This window comes from Rousettus aegyptiacus, unplaced genomic scaffold (genome assembly GCF_014176215.1).
Source record: "Rousettus aegyptiacus isolate mRouAeg1 unplaced genomic scaffold, mRouAeg1.p scaffold_m13_p_11, whole genome shotgun sequence".
NCBI lineage: Eukaryota > Metazoa > Chordata > Mammalia > Chiroptera > Pteropodidae > Rousettus > Rousettus aegyptiacus.
The window spans coordinates 31,188,752-31,209,913 of record NW_023416286.1 but is presented as its reverse complement, the minus strand read 5'-3'; the positions used below and the strand labels follow the sequence as shown (position 1 = coordinate 31,209,913).

General features: G+C 30.6%; 1 long non-coding RNA gene across 1 annotated transcript in view; it reads left to right on the top strand.

Moving 5' to 3' along the window:
* Positions 1 to 21,162, top strand: part of LOC107509434 — a 687,588-nt gene that overhangs the window by 75,454 nt on the left and 590,972 nt on the right. The window contains exon 3 of the long non-coding RNA XR_001596541.2: positions 3,097 to 3,215. This is a non-coding gene — a long non-coding RNA (uncharacterized LOC107509434). The remainder of the gene's footprint in view (positions 1 to 3,096; positions 3,216 to 21,162) is intronic.

Sequence of the window (21,162 nt, the reverse complement as noted above, 5' to 3'; positions counted from 1 at the left end):
AAACTTGAGTGCACATTTTTAGCTAAATGTTTAGTGACTCTTGTTTTGGATTTTAGTGTGTGAGAGTGAGATAGACACTTTTTAAGGTAGCAATGATGTCTCATGAGGCCTGAATAGGATGCTAGGGTGAAATGGACACTATTCTCTGCATACTGAATCCCAAATTGGAAGCCAGAATGCGGTGTTTATTTTTGACCATTATTTGTGTTTTTAGTGGTGGCATGGTTCCTAGACATGCTTACCAAAATATAATGAAGCCAGAACGTTGATGCTTTAGTTGAATATTCTGGGAATTTAAATACCATTGAGAACATTGTTACAAGCAGATGATATACTATGCCCAGATATCCGGCAGACAGCTTGCAAATATGTCCTGGAAATCTGACCTCTTTATTACATGGAAATTTCCTGTATTATAGTATAGAATCTTCTAATTTCAAAATTCTATAAAAATATCTATTTTTCCACAAATCACAGATTTATAAATAAACTGTGGATACTAACTTTAGAAAATTTAACACACACAAAAAAATTGCTGGGCCACATGAAGACTTACTTATACTTTTGGCTCAATAAATATATACAGAAATTAAATATCAGTTAATAAGTTAATACTGTTAGTCTATCAAATCATTTTTAAATAATTTGTTTGAATGAATCTAATAGTGAAGGATTGGCAATGTAGGCCTAGTGGCAAACAGTAACTAATCTCTTCTTTTAACCCTCTCAACCATTACTTGTTCAAAAAGCTTAATTTGAGCAATAGCTGCAGAAAGCATCAAAAAATCCATGAGAGAGTTTTGAGTTAGATGTTTGGTTTATAAATAATGTCATTTAGAGCCTGCTGTTTTTGGTTTTGTTTTGTTTTTTTGTTTGTTTGTTTGTTTGTTCATGGAAACGAATCTTCTAAATATGGTCTATATGAGAATTTTACATACTAGTAAGACCCTTATTCTTTCTCAGCATATGGAAGTTTAAGAGCCATTTTGGTTGTGGGTGGCATAGGATTTCAGGAGCCATTTGGATGCTGCAAGCCATCCCTGTGGGATAGCAACATATCCACCAAGATTAGAAGAGGATGCTGAGGATGAGACTCCTTGTTAAGTGCAAAATGCACCTCGAAAAGAGGTTATAATACAACAGAAGAAAATGAAGACTTTTCATTGATTGTTTCCTACAAGCTAAAAGAAAGGATCAGAGCACAAGTCATGGGTGAGAATGAGAGGATAAGATGGAAAGGACAAGAATACCGAATAGAGTAACCACTATCTCCCTGCCTCCACCTCTTTTTACCTTTGGTTCCAAGTTAGAAATGTTGTATTCTTCACCAGGTAACCAAGTAGGCTATAAAATTCTTATCTTGATTAGACATGTTGAACAAAGGCAGTATAGTAATTTTACATTTAGTTTTCTGTTGGGTCTTAGGAGTAAATATTGCTACCAGTATCCTACTGTAGGCTTACGAAACAATTGATAAGCACTTCATAGTAGGATCGAAATATTAGGATCAAAGTTATTTTAAAATTGGTCAGAGATTCATTGTAATTTTGCCAAATTTGGTGTAATGGTGTTCTTTTTATAACAACCCTCATGAACATTTCTAATAGCATTGTCAGTAGTTTCCAGTGATCCTGACAATAAATCCTTGAGAAGGATTTAATATCACTAAATTCATTCACCTAGAATTTGTATATTTGTCAACTAACATACAATGCCAGACTTAATGGAAACTGAAACATAAGACCCTGAAAACCAATGCATTCCTCCTCAGTCATCAAACAAAAAGAATTTCCATAAAGACTACCTTGTTAGTCTGTGATGGACTCTTTACTTCACAATTTTTGTGTAGAATTATTATGAATATCCTTCGAAGTTCGAGAACAACAAAGATTAACAATTATATAATCAGGAACAGAAAAAACAAAGTCATGCACAAGAAGCAAAAGTGATATAAAAAATCAGACTGGACAGACCAACAAATCAGTCAAAGCTCCTGCTGACTGACATTAGTTAGTGCTTATGTTCAGAGCTAAAAATTGATTTGAGACACAGGTCTTTTATCAAGTTATTTATACTTTAAGCTGCCTCTCCTCACAATGAGCAAAATTACATGGGTTACATGGGGTGACTTCTGCTGCAGTTATTTTCTGTGACAATCCTGAAGGTTCACATGAGATGAGTCCACCAAGTTCTGACTTTAGGAGGTCGGTGTTATAGCTTTTCTACTTAAAATAACTTTTGTTTATTTTCCATTTAAAGCAGCTGTACCTTGAAACTCTGTAGTTTTTATTACTAGATATTAAGTTTATTACAATTAAAACAGCTTAAAACAGGTTAATATTCTTCAAAGAGCCTTTCCTTTGAACATCAATTCCATTAATGGTAAGATTTCAATTGCTAGTTAAGCTATAAGCAACTTCCTCATACATAGATTTGTTCCTCTCCCTTTGCAGATTGGAGAACACTGAATCTGAAGATACTCCTACTTTTCTTGTTTATTTGTTTTGTCTAGAGGCAGCTCATTTAAAAAAAAATGTGATTTATTTTTATAATTTTCTTTAACGAATATCTTACAATAGTTGAATACATGTTATTTTTGTTAAACATAATATGAATATGTATAACCTAATTGGATATCAAAGGATAAAATTGACTTCTCTATGACTGTTTCAACACTAAAAGTTAGTTTATTAACGCATCAAAATATTTTTAGTTGGTTTTATGATAATCACTTAATTGGCAGAAACACAAAAGAATGTATCTACTATTACCTTCCCTAGTATCCTTAATATACTTAACTTTATAGAAATATATGTGATTAAGATTACTTTAGAGATTCATTTTTCACCTTACAGGGGAAGTAAAGGGTGTGATATTTAACATTGCTTAATCCACATTTTAATATAATTTTGGTGGGCCTAATGATTTTTGCATACTTTATAGATTGCATTTTTAAAATTCATCATGATAAATTCATTTAGTACTGTATTCAGAAATATGTTCAGAAAAATATGCTTGCGTTTTATTGTTTCATAAATTACATAGAAATTGAGCTATTGTATTTAATAGTAAGACATTTAAATTTTTATTTTTCAGGCTTGAATGCAGAGATCATGTAAATTAGAGAAAGGAGATAAAAATAACCCCTGGATGTTCTTCTTATGTGATATTTATTCTGGATGAAGCATTAAGATTCCTAATAGAGGTATATCACTGTAAGTATTTTCTAATGAAATTAGAATGCTTATTTTCTGGGGTTTCATAATATATGTAATAAACTTTAACAAAATTATCAATAACATATATAGAATAGTAACGCTAATAGGTAGAATACTACAAATTCCTGAAACACTAGCTGATAAGAGAATAGCAACTCAGAAAGAAAAACATTATATTGGTTATAGAAGCACTTAATTATAGAATAATACTTGATAAAAACAAAAGTTTAAGTGAGGGACATATATATGGTAATTGTTTACTATGTCATAGTGATCTTTGCCAGTATATATTTAGTAGTGTGACAATTTTCTGATGAGAAAGTAAAATAATTATGAAACTATGCTGGGAAGAATGATAGTCTTAGCATGAATAATCAATACATTATGAGTTATAGGATTAGAAAAATAATGGAATAAGAAACTTTTATGAAACAGTCTGCTTCAATTTTGGTGATATTTTTAACTCTATTGAAGTATCAGTGATAACAGCACTAAGTTTAATGATTAGAATGCTTAATCTATATCTAATTATCAAGTGCTCTTACAACATCTGAAAATTAATCATACAAAACTATCATATTCATAAGAATAAAAACAAACAAAAAACTTGTAAAAACCTTGTAAACTGACCCGAGGGCTTGATTTGGTCGTATAAGTAATCTATTTTCCACATAATATTCCACAGCACTCTATTGTAATTCATGGGATGTAATATGATTAGTAAAAATGTTGGAATGATAGTGACTTTGCTGGTATACTAAAAGTGATTGGTTATATATCTTAGTTTGCAATTTCTTTGATAGTCCTAATAATTACACAGAAAAAGTAACCTCTGAAGGAAATTTGGGGAGATTGTATTGAGTAGTAAAACTTCCAGTCAACTAGTGATTTTTAAGTTTGGAAACCATATGTAGATGTCTCAGCTGATACTCAGAGCTTACCATTGTGGCTGTCTGATTGGTCAGGCCTGTGTATTACGAATGGCTACATATTTTGAATGTTACCACAGGATACAGTCAAATATGTCTTATGCTTTGACTTGTGTTATTAACCAGAAAAATTGTTCAGGTAATAAAAGTTTTTTAAATATCTTATGATATATCACATTTTTTCTCAACACCAGACACATAGTTTGGGAATGTAATAAATTAATTCCTTGTGAGTGAAGCAATTTACATTTCATTATTTATTCATAATTCCAGAGGTATTTTATTTCATATAATGTAGTGATAACTTATATTTCCCACTTCAAAATTTGAAAAAAAGTAGTAATATTTGATCTACATTCAAGACTTGGGGCAATAAATCTAATCCATATTTTAAATGGGTAAGTAAAGGTTTTAGAATCAGTTCTAAAACTTGTTTTCTTTAGCTGAGTCATAATTTTTATTCTCTCATTATCTCATAAAATATGGATTCAAAATATGGCCAAATATTTAAACTATTTTAAAGCCAGATTACCTTTCAAGACAAAATAAAAGATATTGAATATGTTACCTGTCTTGCTAAAGAAGGAATTTAAAAATATTCATTTTAATATGTCTTCCATAATATAATTTTTCTAGGTTAGAGTCACAGAAAAATTTTCAAGAAAGTAAATATTTCTGTGAAATGTAGATACTACTTTGAATGAAGATAAATTATTTTAACTTGAATATTGTTGGTTATGTAACTGAAAGACATGTGTAAGTCACTTTAAAAGTAGTAATCTAAAATAATTCATATGGTTTATCAGAACCATATCATTAAATACAGATTTGCAGAAATAATTTTCAGTGTCCTTTAAGAGTGTGATATTTAAAACCATAGAGTTTATTTAACACACTTAAATTGCTTAACACACTGTTCAATCTCTAAAATTTTCTTTAATCATTTATGTTTCTTGCACCTATGTGTTTTTTTTTTAATACTCATGATTAGAAGTATGAATATATATACAAGTTCATTTATACTGAGAAGATAACCTGGTGTAAGAAATTCTTTTCATTAGTTAAATGTATCAATTTATATGATATTAATACATATGGTACAGTATTAATATATACAATATTTCATTGTCATTTTTGCTTAATAAAAGCAATTGTTTTTTTTTCTGTTAAGTATAAGTATTTAACATTCTCTTGATGTTAACTTTTTGCTAATTCTTATTTGCTCTGTTTGGCAGATAATGTGTGCTATACTTTGGGTGGTTTTTCTAAAGAAGAAAACTTTTCTTAGGATAAAAAAATTTTAAATGCCTAAAGTTAACATTGAAGAATTAAATAGCTCATTTTGAATATGTTAATTTTATCCTTGAATTTAATGTTAAAAGATGTAGTGTTTTATATACATTGAGGATGATAATTTTTAGTAAAAAAAAAAACATTTATGCACTTAGAAATAAATAAACAATACAATGAAGGATAAGCAATAACTCTTTCTTTGTAATTCTTACTTTTTATAAAATTTGGCTCTTAGAGAAGGCCTGTACTTAAGAGTGAGCTTTAGTTGGCAGATCTACAAAGTACATTTCAGTTATTAAGAAATAAGTTTTAACTTTATGCCCAGCAGTATGTGTATGTCTTTTTAAAAAAATTTAAGTATTAATATTTGACATATAGCTACAAAAAAAAAAAAGGAGGTAAACCGAACCATAGAAATAGAAACAATATGGAAAAGTCTAAGATAAAAAGATTAGACTCAGAGATAATCTATTCTCAAAGACGAATTTCTTGATTTCCTATCTTTTACTTCAACTTTATTTTAGATTTGATATTAGGCTTATTGAGTAACCACTAAATACACTGTGATAGAAAGTGCTATATTAGGTTTTGTAAGACCTATATCACTTCTCAGTTCATACAGTGTCCTTTAGAGTAAGATGAGAATTATTATAGTCCTGCCTTATATCAATTTCACCAGCACTTCTGAAGCTGATGACGATTCTTTTGAAAATGTATACATTATCACTGCACCTCAATGAGGAATTCATGCAATTGGTGAATGTATGGTTGATCTTTTTTGTCTCCCTATTTTGCCCCTCATTTGTAGACGTTTCCAATTAAAACTGATTTAAAACAAAATACTTAATCCTATTGGATGATCTGCTCTTTCATTCTCTAAATATAGATACTTTTGAACCTATATCGATAGAAGGATATATACTCTTAAATCTTTAGTCTTCACTCTGACATTATTTAGAAACTTGAAGAAACTAATGTTTTATACTTATGTGACTAAAACATATTTATTTACTTTTCTGCTCTCAGGTTTTCCTAATTTATTTTTCCAACCTCTTGAGTTTGGAGTGTCACAATGATGTATGATTTAGTGACATCACAGACTCTAACTCCAAAAAGGGAACAAATAAACAGAATATTTTGGAAATTGGTATATTTCCAACACTAAATAATATGTAGCTCTATGGAAGTTAGATTTTCAAACAGGGAGTTCATATAGTCTTGCTACTGCCCCTAAACATGCCCTAAGGTCACATAGACTTCCAGGTTCACAATCTATTCATGAATAAATTATATTATGAAATCTCTAAGTTGTCTTCTAATCTAAGAACACAGTGATTCTAAGTCATGGAACAATTAAAAAGATTATATCTTTGTCTAAAGTGGGGTTAGCAGAATGTAGTTTTCCAGGATGTTTTGGCTTTGCAATTTTTCTCCATCTTCTACCCTGTCCTTAGTTGTCCAAACCTGAGCTGAGCTGAGCTGGAGAGAACTATGCTGCCAGATGTCTGAGTAGTCAATTAAGACAATAAGCCAAAATGAAAATAAAAGTCAAGCCTTTAATGACTTGCTACAATAATATAAGCAAGAAAATAATTTGGAGAAAGCCTCAACTCTTCCCTGTTCCATTTTTTCTCATGGAATATATAGATTGGGGGAAGTGCAAAAAGATCAGCACAGGTGTGGGGGTCATTTCATTGTCCAGAGAGCTCTAAACAAAAGGTTCCATTAGTTTTAAGAAACTAGTTTTAAGGAGAGGAGGAGGAGTTAGGGATAGGAGTGGAAATGTGCTGAGTCAGAGTGGAGAAAGGTGAGATCAAAGTTCCATCACTCCCATATAAGTTCTCAGCAGAAGCACCTGAGGATAAAGAGGTCTCTGACTGAAGGCAGAGGATCCACGAAGGTTGATATGTGGAAGAATATGTGCAAGAAGAGCGATCTGAGACTCCCTCTAGAAATCGAATGAGTTAAGACATGATGAATGCTGTGGACTACATTAATTGTATGTTTCTGAAAATAAATTAAGCAGTTAGTTAGTAATAGAAAGAGGCTGAGAATATAGGGAAGGACTGGATACAAATAATAATTTAGGAGAGTGATTGTGAAGAGTAGTTGTTCTAATGTATATAAAAATGATTTAAAGTGAGAACTCATATAATGTTTGCTATTATTTATATTTAGAGTAAATCAACTGGCCTCAGAGATAGGATAGATGAGTACACCATCTAAGACTAGAGTAAAGGGGAGATGATAATTCCTTTAGGAAAATTTATAAATATGGTATTTAGGGAGATGCCTTAATATCTCAGTGACTTTAGCAGTTATCACTTTTCTTAAAATAAAATAAAATTAAAAGTAAAAACTGGGATCCATTTTAGCCTAAAATTATAAACAAACATCTGGTCAATTCAAAGACCTCCCTTTTATCCTAGAACTATAAACATCTGTTTTGTAATATTTTTATATATACATTGTGTGGTACATCTTATTTTCTGTAGGTGAGGTGGCAATTTAATATTATTCAAACATGTATTCTTTCTCTAGCACAGGAATTAATAATCTAATGTGGCCCTTTAAACCTGCCTACAACAGTGCTGACCTACACGGAGTAGGAAAACCATCATGTCACACAGTTACTAAAGAAAGCTATCAAAACTCTTTTTGTGAATGATGCTAAATTGATTTACATATATATATATATATTTGTAGAATTCTTCTATTTCAAAATACCCACAGACTTGGAATCACATTGCATTTTTTTCCCTCTGCTTTGGTTATTATCTTTTCTCTGTGGATGAGTCACATATTTAGATAAAAGAAAAGTAATTTATCGCAAGCCTGAAAGGGACTAATCAAGCTAGGGAATAAAATGGTAATATTAAAGTAATAGAACTGATTTTCTTGTATATATTTACAAATGGACATTTTCTTACAGAATATCTGTATATATACCAATATGTCTTTTATTAGGATTTTTATATGCAGTTCTATCACTTGTTCTACATAAGAGTGGTTTTGTGCTTACTTTCATTTAACTCGAACCACTCTTTTTCTGATAATTCTCGGTTAATTTAGCCTGGTTTTCTGTTCTTTTAGGAATTGAAAACTACAAATACTCTCAGATGTGTTGAATGGAAACTAAATGTAAAAGAAGCTAATGTCAAATCTAGAGTTGCCGGTTCTTAAATTTTGTTCTATTTCTGTATATCTTACTCAGACTGATTTATGAGCTTTTCTGAGATTCACAAGCTGTCTTAATTCTTGATTTTATATATATAGTATTCATTTTAGTATTATTTACTCTATATTCAAAGGCTTCCTACTTTTGTAAAAGCTATCACATGAACAATTTCTGCTTCTTTGGACTTTTGCCTGTTTGGGGCACAATGACATTCTTTTGGGAAATGGTTTTTAGTTAATAAACAGGACACTTCTCATCACCTCAGTAGTATAGCTTTCAAGAGAATAGGAAACAAGGCTGCTGACACCTTCTTGGGCCTGCTGCCTCAAGATGGGCCCATGACTAAGTGAAAGAAACAGTGAGCTCTTTCCAAGCTTATGTTCCCATTTCGGATTCATTTCTGGATTTTTTTTTTTTTTTAACTATGTTGCTTAATACAGCTCTCTTTGGTATCAAGGTTCTTAAGATTTACTTACAAAAAGGAAAAAAATGAATATTAGGGTTATAACCTTCACTCTAAAGAAGTCTTATCAAACTTACTGTGATATTGAAACTGATTGCTCAATATACAATCTTTCTTGGGGAAAAAGAGTGATAGATTTTAATTTGCTACTTTTTAGTGTCAGCACAGTTTTACTAAGCTTTAAGTATGCATATAAACTGCAGTGGTACTAAAACACGGTTAAGTCAAGTTTTGATCATTTCTTTTGTCAAAGAAGCATAATTTCAACTCATGAGTCACTGTTAAATATAAGTGTAATGTGGAGGAAAAATGAAAATACATTATGTGGGGTTTTTTTTTTGCCAATTTGTATAATTTTTCAGTTAAGCAGTCATAAATCAAGGAATATTGTATTTTTTGAGGCTCATTAAAGAGACATTATACATCAGAATAGTGAAGTCGTCAGCATAATGAAATGATGAATGCTTGTAACTATCTGTATGTAAATGATGTGAGACAGATTCAGGGTGTTACAAAGGAGAATAACCATCTCCCTGACAGTTCCCTGTAGGTGCAGTTGCTGGATGCTGGTGACAGATGTTAAATGCAAACCTCTTCAATACCAAACACTTACTAGCACTTAGTGGATACTGGCAATATAAAATAAGATAAATAGCAGATAATATCATTCTAAATAAATTTGTTTAGTAAGGTGTATTGTTGCATTGTAAAAGCCTTCTTTATCGACAATGACATATTCTAAATTAAAACATGCTAGAAAAGAAAATGTTTACTTTGAAAACTAGTATATAAAAAATGTGTGTGTGTATATGTATGTATATGTACGCACAAAATATATTTTGCAATGCTGACCCATTTTCTTAACATATATAGGGACTTTTCCATAAAGTAGATAATATGCCAAATTTAATTTAGGCTTATTTATCCTATCAATGAAACATATCTATCTCACCTGACTTTAGCAGATGGATTCTTAGGCACATATACTTTACATAGTGAGATTTGTAATATGCATACCATTTTGTCAAACATCATCTCTAGCATGGTTTATGAGTTCTGTCTAATCTTCAAATTTATTAAAGTCATATCTCCTTTGTTTCAGACTGCACAATTAATCTGTTGATTAGCCAGGGCCTTCAGTCCTGTATTTCAGGTGCTTTATTTCATTTACCAAAGAGGAGCTGGCAATAGATCTAGTAATTTTCTGGAGATTCTTATTAATCTGTGCATATCACAGCACCTGACACAGGTACCAAGTACATGAATGATTATTAAATGAAGAAGAAAAGGAGGGATAGAAGGAAGAAAATAGGGAAAGAAGAATGAAGAGAAAGTGGGAAGATTTTCAGCCCAACATGGGTTATTGATGAGGCTGTGGCATTGTTCAAGTCATTTAAACTCTCTCTCTGCATATATTCCCTTTTTATTTTATTTTATATTTTATATTATTTTATATTTTATTTTATTCAGCTTTATTGAGGAATTATGGGGAAATGAAATTTTAAGATATTTTAAGTGTGTAACATGATTTGATACGTTTACATTGTGAGAGAAGTCCCCCCTTGAGTTAAACACCTCCGTCATCTGATATACTTATCGTTTTTTGTGTGTGTGAGAATATTTAAATTCCACCTTTATTTTAAGTTAAGGTAGTGGTTCATATTCTACCTAAGCCACAGAGTTTGGAGAGGACTGCAATATACAGTATATGTAAAATCACTGTTTGGTTGATGATATAGAACCACAAGAGACCCTGAATAGACAAAAAAAAAATAAATGTATACACACACACACACACACACACACACATATACACATTTATATATATATGTGTGTATATATACACATTTATATATATACATATATATGTGTATATATAACATATTATATATATATAAAATTTATTCTCTTTTCACCAATCAACCCCACCTTTTTGCAACCATTCACTTGTTCTCTTTATCTGTAGGTCTGTTTTTGTTTTATCTTTTTTTTTTTTAATTCCACATGTAGGTGGAGTTATTCAGTTTTTGTCTTGTTCTATTTCACTTAGAATGATACTTTCTAGGTCTATCCATGTTGTTGCAAATGGCAAATTTCATTCTTTTTTATTACTGAGTAATATTTCATTATATTTATATCACATTTTCTTTATCCATTCATCTATTGATGGACACCTAGGTTGTTTCTATATCTTGGCTATTATAAATAATACTTCAATGAACATAGTGGTTAATGTATCTTTTTTAATTAATATTTTTTTTCCCTTTAGATAAATGCTAAGAAGTTGTATTGCTGGATGGTATGGCAACTATATTTTCAATTTTTTCAGTTATCTCCATATTGTTTTCCATATTGGCTGTACCACTTTACAATCCCACCAATAGTACATGAGTCTTACCTTTTCTCCACATCTTTGTCAGTACTTGTTATTTGTTGATTTTTTCATAACAGCCATTCTGAAGTGGTAACTCATTGTGGTTTTGATTTGCATTTCCCTGATGATAAGTCATGTTGAGCATCTTTTCATAAGTCTGCTGGATTGTTTGTTATTTTGGTATTAAGTTGTAAGAGTTTCTTATATATTTTAGTTATTAAACCCTTATTAGATATATCATTTGTGAATATCTTCTTCCATTCATTCTGTTATATTTTTGTTTTGTTGATGGTTTCCTTCACTGTGCAAACACTTTTTAATTTGATGTAGTCCCATTTGCTTGTTTTTGCTTTTGTTGCCCTTCCTCCAGGAGACATATCCAAAAAGATGTTGCTAAGGCCGATGTGTAAGTGTTTATAGCATGTGTTTTCTTTTAGAAGTTTTATGGCTTCAGGGGTTATATTCATTTGAGCTTATTTTTGTATATAGTTTAAGAAAGTGGTCTAGTTTCTTTTTTTTTTCTTTTCTTTTTCTTTCTTTTTTTTTTTTTTTTTTTTTTTTTTTTGCATATATCTGTCCAGTTTTACCAGCATCATTTATCAAAGAAACTATCTTTACACCATTGTATATATAGCCTTGGTATAAAGACAGTGAGGATTTCGTTTGGGGTTCTCTATTTTATTCTTTTGATCTATATATCTGTTTTTATGTTGGTACCATACTGTTTTAATTATTGTAGCCTAGTTTGAAATCAGGGTGCATGATACCTCTCACTTTGTTCTTTCTCAACATTTCTTTGGCTATTCAGGTTCTTTTGTGGTTGCAGCTGTTCTTGAGAAGAATGCCATTGGTATTTTAATAGGGATTACATTGAATATATATATCGCTTTAAGTGGTAAGGATATTTTAAATATTGACACTTCCAATTCATAAGCATGGTGTATCTCTCCATTTTTTTTTTATATCTTCTTTAATTTCTTCTTCAGTGTCTTGTAGCTTTCAGAGTACAGGTCTTTTACCTCTTCAGTTAAATTTATTCCTAGATGTTTTATGCTTTTCTGATGTAATTGTAAACAGGAATGTTTTCTTAATTTCCCCTCTGATCACTTGTTATTGATGTATAGAAACGCAGCAGATTTGTATTTATTGATTCTATATCCAAAAACTTCACTTAATTCATTGATTAGTTCAAATAGTATTTTGGTGGTATCTTTAGGGTTTTCTATATATAGTATTATGTCATCTGCAAATAATGATAGTTTTCCTTTTTCCTTTTCAATCTCAATGCCTTTTATTTCTTTTTCTTGACTGATTGCTATGACTAGGACTTTCAATACTGTGTTGATAGCAAATTATTTATATGAAGCATTAGTATTATTTTATAAAAGTGTAAATCTAAGAACTTTGGGAACAGAGAAAGCACTTTAGATTGTATAACCAAATGTATGTAGACAAAGTGATATTAATAAAAATGTTCATTTTCTGTGCACTTTAGGAACTAGGGTTATTAATTTTAATAAAGTTTCTCCATACCTTTACAATTGTATTTTGGCATTTTATTAGGTTTATGTGAATTGCTAGCAAGATAAATGATCTAATTTCTACATAAACATCAGTCAATGTAGGGATATAATTTATTTTCCCTGATGCATATACACCATGGGGCTTGAAATAGTATTTGACTAAAGAATTACTTTTTTTAAATTATCACCTATTTTACTTCTTTTTGCCTTAGGAATACAGTGGATTATAGGCATATTATTTTTTTAAGTAATAGTTAAATATTTATATTTTATTGTGATATGGAAGTTCATGAGAACATAGTTCAGATTTTCAGTAGTCTCAATTTTACATATTTTAAATTGTTACTGGTATCTTGAAAATGCTAGTGTATATAATAATATGTGTTATAGCAATTTCTTGCATATATTTTTTCAAAAATGTATACATTAAAAATTTGAAAAGTTATAGTAATAACATAAAAGTCCATAATCACACACAGTTATTATATGACTAAATTGGAACTGAGATATGTTTTAATGAAATATACTATATTATCTTACTATTCCTTTGTGTATTCATCACCTTCCATATATTCTGATCATTTTGCAAGTTTTCTCACCAATAGAAATACTCTTATTATTTATGTTATAATCATTCAACTCAATCCATACACAAACACACATAAAATCTTAGAACATGTATTCCATATAATAACAATTTTATAATATGACTCACTTTTCTCCAAAACTAAGTAAATGTATTTTTGTAATTTTCGTGATGTCCTGTTTTATAATTGACTGTCTAATTTGCCTTAAAGAAAAGAATGGAGTAATTTAAAATTCTGGCAAAGGCATGGAGAGAATAACCATAAAAATTTAATTTAAAACTCACATTTTTCTTTAAAGGAAAGGAATACTCTATTCTTATCATGAAAGTTATTATTTTTTAATAATTTATTTTAATGCCATATCTGTTGTTAAAGAGCCAACACACAAGTATTGGAAAGTGTCACATGAATCAATGTTGGTATTTTACAGCCAAATATCTTGTAAACTTACTGCTGCAATGGGTAATGAAATCTACTTATATTAAATTTTGTTTATATCTAGTTACTATTTAACATCTACAATAAAAATATAATAAACAGAGGAACTGACCAATTATGTATGTTTGTATGTGTGTGTGTGTGTGTGTGTGTGTAGTGTGTGTGTGTGTGTGTAGAGAGAGAGAGAGAGATTGAGAGAGAGAGAGAGACAGCGAACACATTTTTTGTGCTCTTTAACATCAATTTTCAACAATTATTATTCTAATTAAATCAGGCGGGTTTTTTTTTTGTAATAACAAACATGTGTACAACTTTTATATCTAAAAAAAAAATCACTTAAATCCAATACCTTATTTGATTACTGATTTCAATCATTGTCTTTTAATTCTAAGTTTGTTGCTCTTTCTACTCTGTCATAGGGTAGATCTTGATTAATCTCTTAAATTTAAATCTAACAAAATACACATTGTGATCCTTGATGCGCTTTGCCAAGCCTAAATTATAGGATGGAGATATATTTAATTGGATGTTTCGTCACTTACATCACATTTACTCACTTGTCTTAAAGATAGAGATAAATGAATGTTCAAGGCTGTGGATTGAGTTCAGGGTAGCATTTCCAGAGTAATGGCTTCAAAAAACATTTCTCAAAGCTGAAAGATAGCTTATCTTATGACATAATTCTTCTTTCTGTAATTATATATCATTTGCAAACATTGCTATGCTATCATTTACTACCAATTGAAATAAATGACTTAGGCATTATTAAAATTGTAAATCTTTAGCTTTCTTTCAAACTGTGTGTGTAGCTGGTATGTATATATTACAAACATACACACATACATATCTAGGTTATATGATAGAATATGTATGCATACATATGTATATACATTTTTAATAAACTTCAGTTTTATTAATCATAATTTAACCATCTCAGTCAGACTAAGAGACATTGAACTAGTAAGCACCAGAAAATACTTGTAAATAGCATTAAATTTATCTAGAAAGCTGGGAGCCTTAGAGCCACTATGAAAGTTAATATCAGGAATCGATTAATTGCTTTAGGGCATTTAGAAATGGTAACGACCTTAGAAATTGTCCAGTCTTAGGATAACAATACTTTAATAACTGAATGGTGTCTTAAACTGATTAGAACTTGCTGCCTAGACCACTGTGTAAATTCTGGACTGCATGAAGCATATCACAATCAATTAGCTTATCTGCTTCAACTGAGAAGTGGAGGGTGGCAACATACTTGCTGAGACTCAGAGAGTTTAACTCATGTGCCTAAAGTTGCACAGGTAGTTAACTCTGAATCCATGACTATAAACAGAGAATCTAACTCATAATACAGTGTTATTTGCTCTGCTCTACTAATAAAGTAGAAACATACCCGGTAGGCATTCTCAGAGTAAATCCACAGAGAAGCTAGAGAAACGAATTGAGAACGTGCAGGAGAGCCATGCAGGATATGATGGCTGTTCTGAATTGATGCCCATGTGGGTTAAACTTACCGAAACTCATTTATTAATTTCAATACATTATTTAAGATTATTCAGAAGCACCATAAGTAGGTATCTTCCTTTATTCATTATACTTACCATGTTTTATGCTTTGTCTTTTCTTAGAATTCCTAAGCAGATGGTGTCTATTCTTCTATAAGCTAAATAAATGGATTTCTGTAAATTAAATATACTAAAATACTAGTATTCTCTAACTATGCTCAAGGAAAAACCATTCAGATGGAACATAAAAACTAGATTAAAAGGCAAACATTTTTATTCCTGTATGTAATATATATCTAATGAAAATTTTGACATTAGATCTAAAAATTGATTAACTTAAAATGGAGAACTAAAAGTTTGCCAAAATACAGACTATCATCAATGCTGCCTTTATTTCATCCCTCCCTTATTTTATATAAAATCTTGTCTAGCTGATTAATATAACAGAGTACTTCAGCTTTGGTGAAATATACTTATTCAATTTCACTGAAGATTATAGGTTTCAAATAATAAAATTGAATTTTATTGAGGATTGAAGTGTGTAAATAGAACATTTGATTGAATTTAATAAAATGGTATCCTGCTGATGGAAGCAAGTCATTTCCTCTAGTCTTAACTTGATTACAAAGACAAGAAGTTTTATGAGCTATTTTGAATGGAAAATTTCATTCTATCTAGAGAAAAAGATTACATTAAAACTAAGAAAAGTATTACTATTTAATATTTTAATAAAATAGCTGTAAATGTATGATTACTTTTGAAATTTAATAGAACTATTTTCTGATGTGTATTTGTGGTTCTTTACTTGGTCAGTAGAGTTAAACGTGTTTGCTATAAAGAAGTACATTCAGTAGATAAGTTTGCTTTTCTGTCTTTGAATAGCTTGATCTTGGTGACCATCCTTCACTTGACATGTATTTCTATATTTAGTCAAATACAGTGAGATCAGAACATTACTCCTTTTGTCACAAATTGAATCACTACATAGTAACTACTACTATTTGAAGGTTTAATATTTTTTAGCTAAGTCTAAAGTATTATAAAAAGAAACACAAAGCAATTTTTTTTCTTTTCTGCTGCTTTCCCAGAATATGGTATATATGAAATTTGGGAGATTCGTAATACCTTTAGAAAATCAAAACCCCATACCAAATGCTAAGGCAACAAATACATTAAAAAAATCATATTTAGTTATGAGAAACACCATATTTTTTCTTATGGTAATATCAGTGATTAATTTTTGTATTAAAGTTTTAAGTAACTTATTTTCAAATGTTATATTTTCAATATAATAAAATATTATTTTACCAAAATCTAATATTTTCCTAATTAATGTCCATATTTTAATTGTTTTATTAGACTAAAGAGCCAACTGAAAACACTTATTTCCTCATTTAATCGCAGCAGAACTTTTAAAATGGTCGTTACGGTATTTTCAAAGAGATTATTTAGAAGTTAGAAGGTAGGGCAGATTTACAATTAGTTATCATTATAAATGTAGAATTGCCAGAATTGCAGACATTATGTTGACTGTTGACTGAAGATTGATAAATGATTCTAGAGCAAGATGAATTTTAATGTGACCTAAAAGAGTACTTTGGGTTGATTTAGAATATTATCTTTAAGCAGTTGATTGAAAATATCTGCAAGGGAAATGCACAGTATGCATGTAATAGATGTGTTCAATTATTCAGTGGTGCTTTTGAAGAAATAACAAGGTAAACAGTTGATGAAAGGGCATTCCATTAAAGGAAAAATATATCTCTTTATTTTGATAATGGTCATGTGTTGTTTATAATGCTTTAGAGACAGGTACATTATATAGGAAAAGAGAAGGGCGACTAGAAAGAGAGCTGGATGAGAAGACAAAAATAAGAATAATGGATAGATACAACTCCTAATTGTACAGAAAAGACAGTTTAGAAACAAGAGAAGAAAAGAAAGAAAGAAAGAGAGAGAGAGAGAGCAGGAAGGGGAGGAGGGAGGGAGGCAGGTAGGCAGGCAGGAAGGAAGGAAGGAAAGGAGGAAGGAAGGAAGCAAGAGAAGAAAATGAGAAAACACTATAAAGGAAAATGCCTGTGGTTCAGACCCTCTCCTATTTTATCATATTGGGAGCTGTTTGAGTGCAAAGATTAGAAATATTATTTGAAAACATAAAAATGTATAGCATCTGAAGAATGAAAGTTTCATTCTAGAACTGAGATGAGAAGAAGTAAAACCTATAATTAGAACAAAAGTAGTTATACCTTAAAAAGTTTTTTAGTATAGGAGACCACTTCATCAGACAAATCTAACAAATCAGTTTGAAAATGTGTTCTAACAAAACTAATAGGTGCATTATTAACAGGTGTCAATGTGGTGGTTTGAAAAGAACCACAAAGAAAGAAGAATGAGAAAGCACCTGAAAACACTTTATATAAAAATGTACTGAAATAGATGGGATATATATAGAAGAAACAAGATTATCATTGAGAATGGATGTCTAGAAAAGGCAAGATAAGTGAGTCAAAGTATTTAAATAGAAACATGTATGACAATAGTAGATGTGAGTATTGCACATGTAGCAGGACTTTTCTTTTGAAAGATAGCTCTAACAGGACCATGGGTGACATTTGTTAATTTTAAAATATGTAGGGAAAAAAAGCATCATAAAAGTGTTTGTGTTATTCTTTGAATGCTTAAAATTTCCTTTGTTTCATCTTTAACTATCCAGTAGTTATACATGGCTGTCACCCCATTTATGTGGTTACTGAAAAGTACCTCCCTGTAATTGTCTCATTTGATCATTAGAAAAAAAAAAAAACTACGATAACAAAAATATTACTTATACTAGGAGATTGTCAATATTCATCAGATCAACACACCATTCTATGGTATCTGTTCAGTTCTGAATTATTAAAAGAAAAAAAATTATTTTGTTAGAATAATTTTAACACAAACAATCCTCATTTTAGGCCTAATATAACTTTCCTTCAGTGTGAAAATAAAATGACCAAACATATGTAATAACATTCACATTGCCAGTTAGCATATTGATATTAAACTCAGAATTGACCTGTGGATCTCATTACCTGTAGGAAGATTAAAATAATCATTGAATGATAGGCAGAAAAAGCTGAATAAGGAAAATACAATAAATCAGTTTCAAAAAAAAAAGCGAAACCCAAGCCAGCCATTCTGACAGGTCTCATTTTCATCCTGACTACTGGGTTTTATAAATAAGAATCAAAAAAATCTTTATCCTCCTCTAAACATTGGTTCTTATTTATTCCCAAAGAAATATTATATAGGTAACAAAGGGCCTGTCACCTCTTCTAATATTTGTTTCAAAATCTAACAAACAGTAAGCCACCACCTTTCTCATTTGTTTTTTCAACCTGAAGTCAATGTCTGAGCATAAAGTATCAAATGAAAATTTATTCTCGTATTCTGTTCTAGAGCCTAACCACTGAAGGAAAATAATTTTGAAAATGAAACATAAACTATGTATATTGTAGTAATATTAGTAGTAGTAGCATCAATTTTAGACTCTAAGATATTTATATAAAAAGGGTAACTTAATAACAAATCAAAATTATTTACAAAAAGAAGTTTTAGAATTAAAATTTGATATGTTTACAAACTTCCAAACCTAAAATAGCCTTTAAGATAATAATTAATAATATTAAATTGAAATTTATTATTAAAACACGGATATAATTATCTTCTGAAATGTCTATTTCTATGTAAATTTCGTATAATTTAAGAATATATGTATTTTTTTCTTTTTCAGAATAGTGATTTATGAAGTTACAAAAGCAGTAAACAATTCAAATTACCGAACTTTAATCCGGGAGTATCATTGCAGGTTACTTAGTTGGTTTTGTATGTTAATGGTTAAGGAAATTGTGTGGTGCACTGATTCTGAGTGACTTGTACAAGGTCTGTTATAACTCAGAAGAGAATTATTCTCATTCCCAGTTTAGACACTCAACACTGCATAAACTCTCTTTTTTAATGACTTAATCTCAAGGTATCTATGAGCAACAGTGCTCTCTGTTTCAATCTAGGCAGTTATTTTTGTATAGCTAGTTACATATTATTGTCATTACTGTCATTACAATCAACTCTCAATTTAATTTAAGTGAAATCAAATTGTATCATATCATAATTTTAGTCAATCAAAATGATATAATGGGACATATAATAAAGGTTTCAATAACTGTTGTTTAACAAGGCTTCCAAGCATCATTTGTTGCTTTCTATGAATTGTATCGACAGTATGACACAGGTTAAGAGAGCTTAAGATGAACATTAGAAGGTAATAATTATGTCCTACCTTCTATGGTAGTACTAAGGAAAGAATGTGAGTTGTCAAAATTCTGAGTTTAGTGAGACACTATCGTTCAGAAAGAAGGAATTAAGGGATTGAGTAGGCAGCCTGTAGTGTGTCAAAGAAAAACTGAGGAATCTTAGTCCCTAAATATTTAGTCCCTAAATATTTCTACAACAGTGAGTTGTCCAGGGAAAAACCAGGAAGCACCAGCTAATTTGCCCTCTTTCAGACAGTTCCAGACTGGCTACATGCTGTGATTCCTGGTCAAGATAGAGGATAGGAAAGAGCAAAAGCCAGGTGTCCTAGCCAGAACTACATCCATAAGGAGATCTCATTCCATTCTCATACTTTCATGCTTTCGGTCTGCAGAAAATGTAAAGTACCATAACTTATTTATGGTAAAGGCAATCGGGAAAGGAGACAAAGACAATGAAGGTATGCTCTATCATAGCAATAAAAGGTCTAGGTAAAACTGCCCAAGTCAACCAGAAGATTAGCCAAAGCCAAAAACCAAATTAACACCAAAGGGAAAATCTTGAGCTAATTATAAAGAAGGTCAAACAAAGAAATCTCATAATTCATTCATCAGGAGAGAAGGTGACAGATATGGAAGAGTACTAAAAGAAAAATGACAAATGGCACAGGAAAAAATGTTCAGAGATAAATAGACTTTTCCTGGAGTAAATGAGGAATTATATTTATAGCTCCTGTGGCTGTATGGAGTACTAGAAACTAGATTGAAGTCATAAGATAAAAACAAAGGTTGAATGAAAGACTAAACAGGGAAAGGAGAAAAAAAAAGTATGGGCTGACATTTACAGGAAAGAAGAATGCGCAAGAGAGGAGCAAGAAACCTGGCCAGTTACCTTCAGGTCTCTGGTGAAATGGTGAAATAGGTTAGTGTAAAGGATTTTTAGTATATTTTACTGTGTGCCATGAAATAGAATCATTCCTTGGAGTCTCTAAAAGAACAAAAACCACTTCATTGCATTTCGATGTTTTATTTGGTTGGCACTGCTACTGACTGAACAACATGCTCTTTGAGGCCAGAAGCTGTTTCGGTTGTACTTTGGCGGCACCCTGGCGTTACCACGTGGATTTGGGACTTAATAAACAATTTAGACTGAATCGTTGCATAGAAATGATCCTTGAGCCACTTTTACAATGATCACTATTGGATGATTGTCAAGAAAGAGAGTAGAGAGTTACTAAACAAGCTATAATGAGTCTTGGGTTAGCTACTCCAAATAAAAGGGAAATTGTGAAATTATATTGAAACCATAATCTCTGTGCTAATGTAAGTTTCAGAACTGTGTTTCAAATGGAGAATAAATATAGG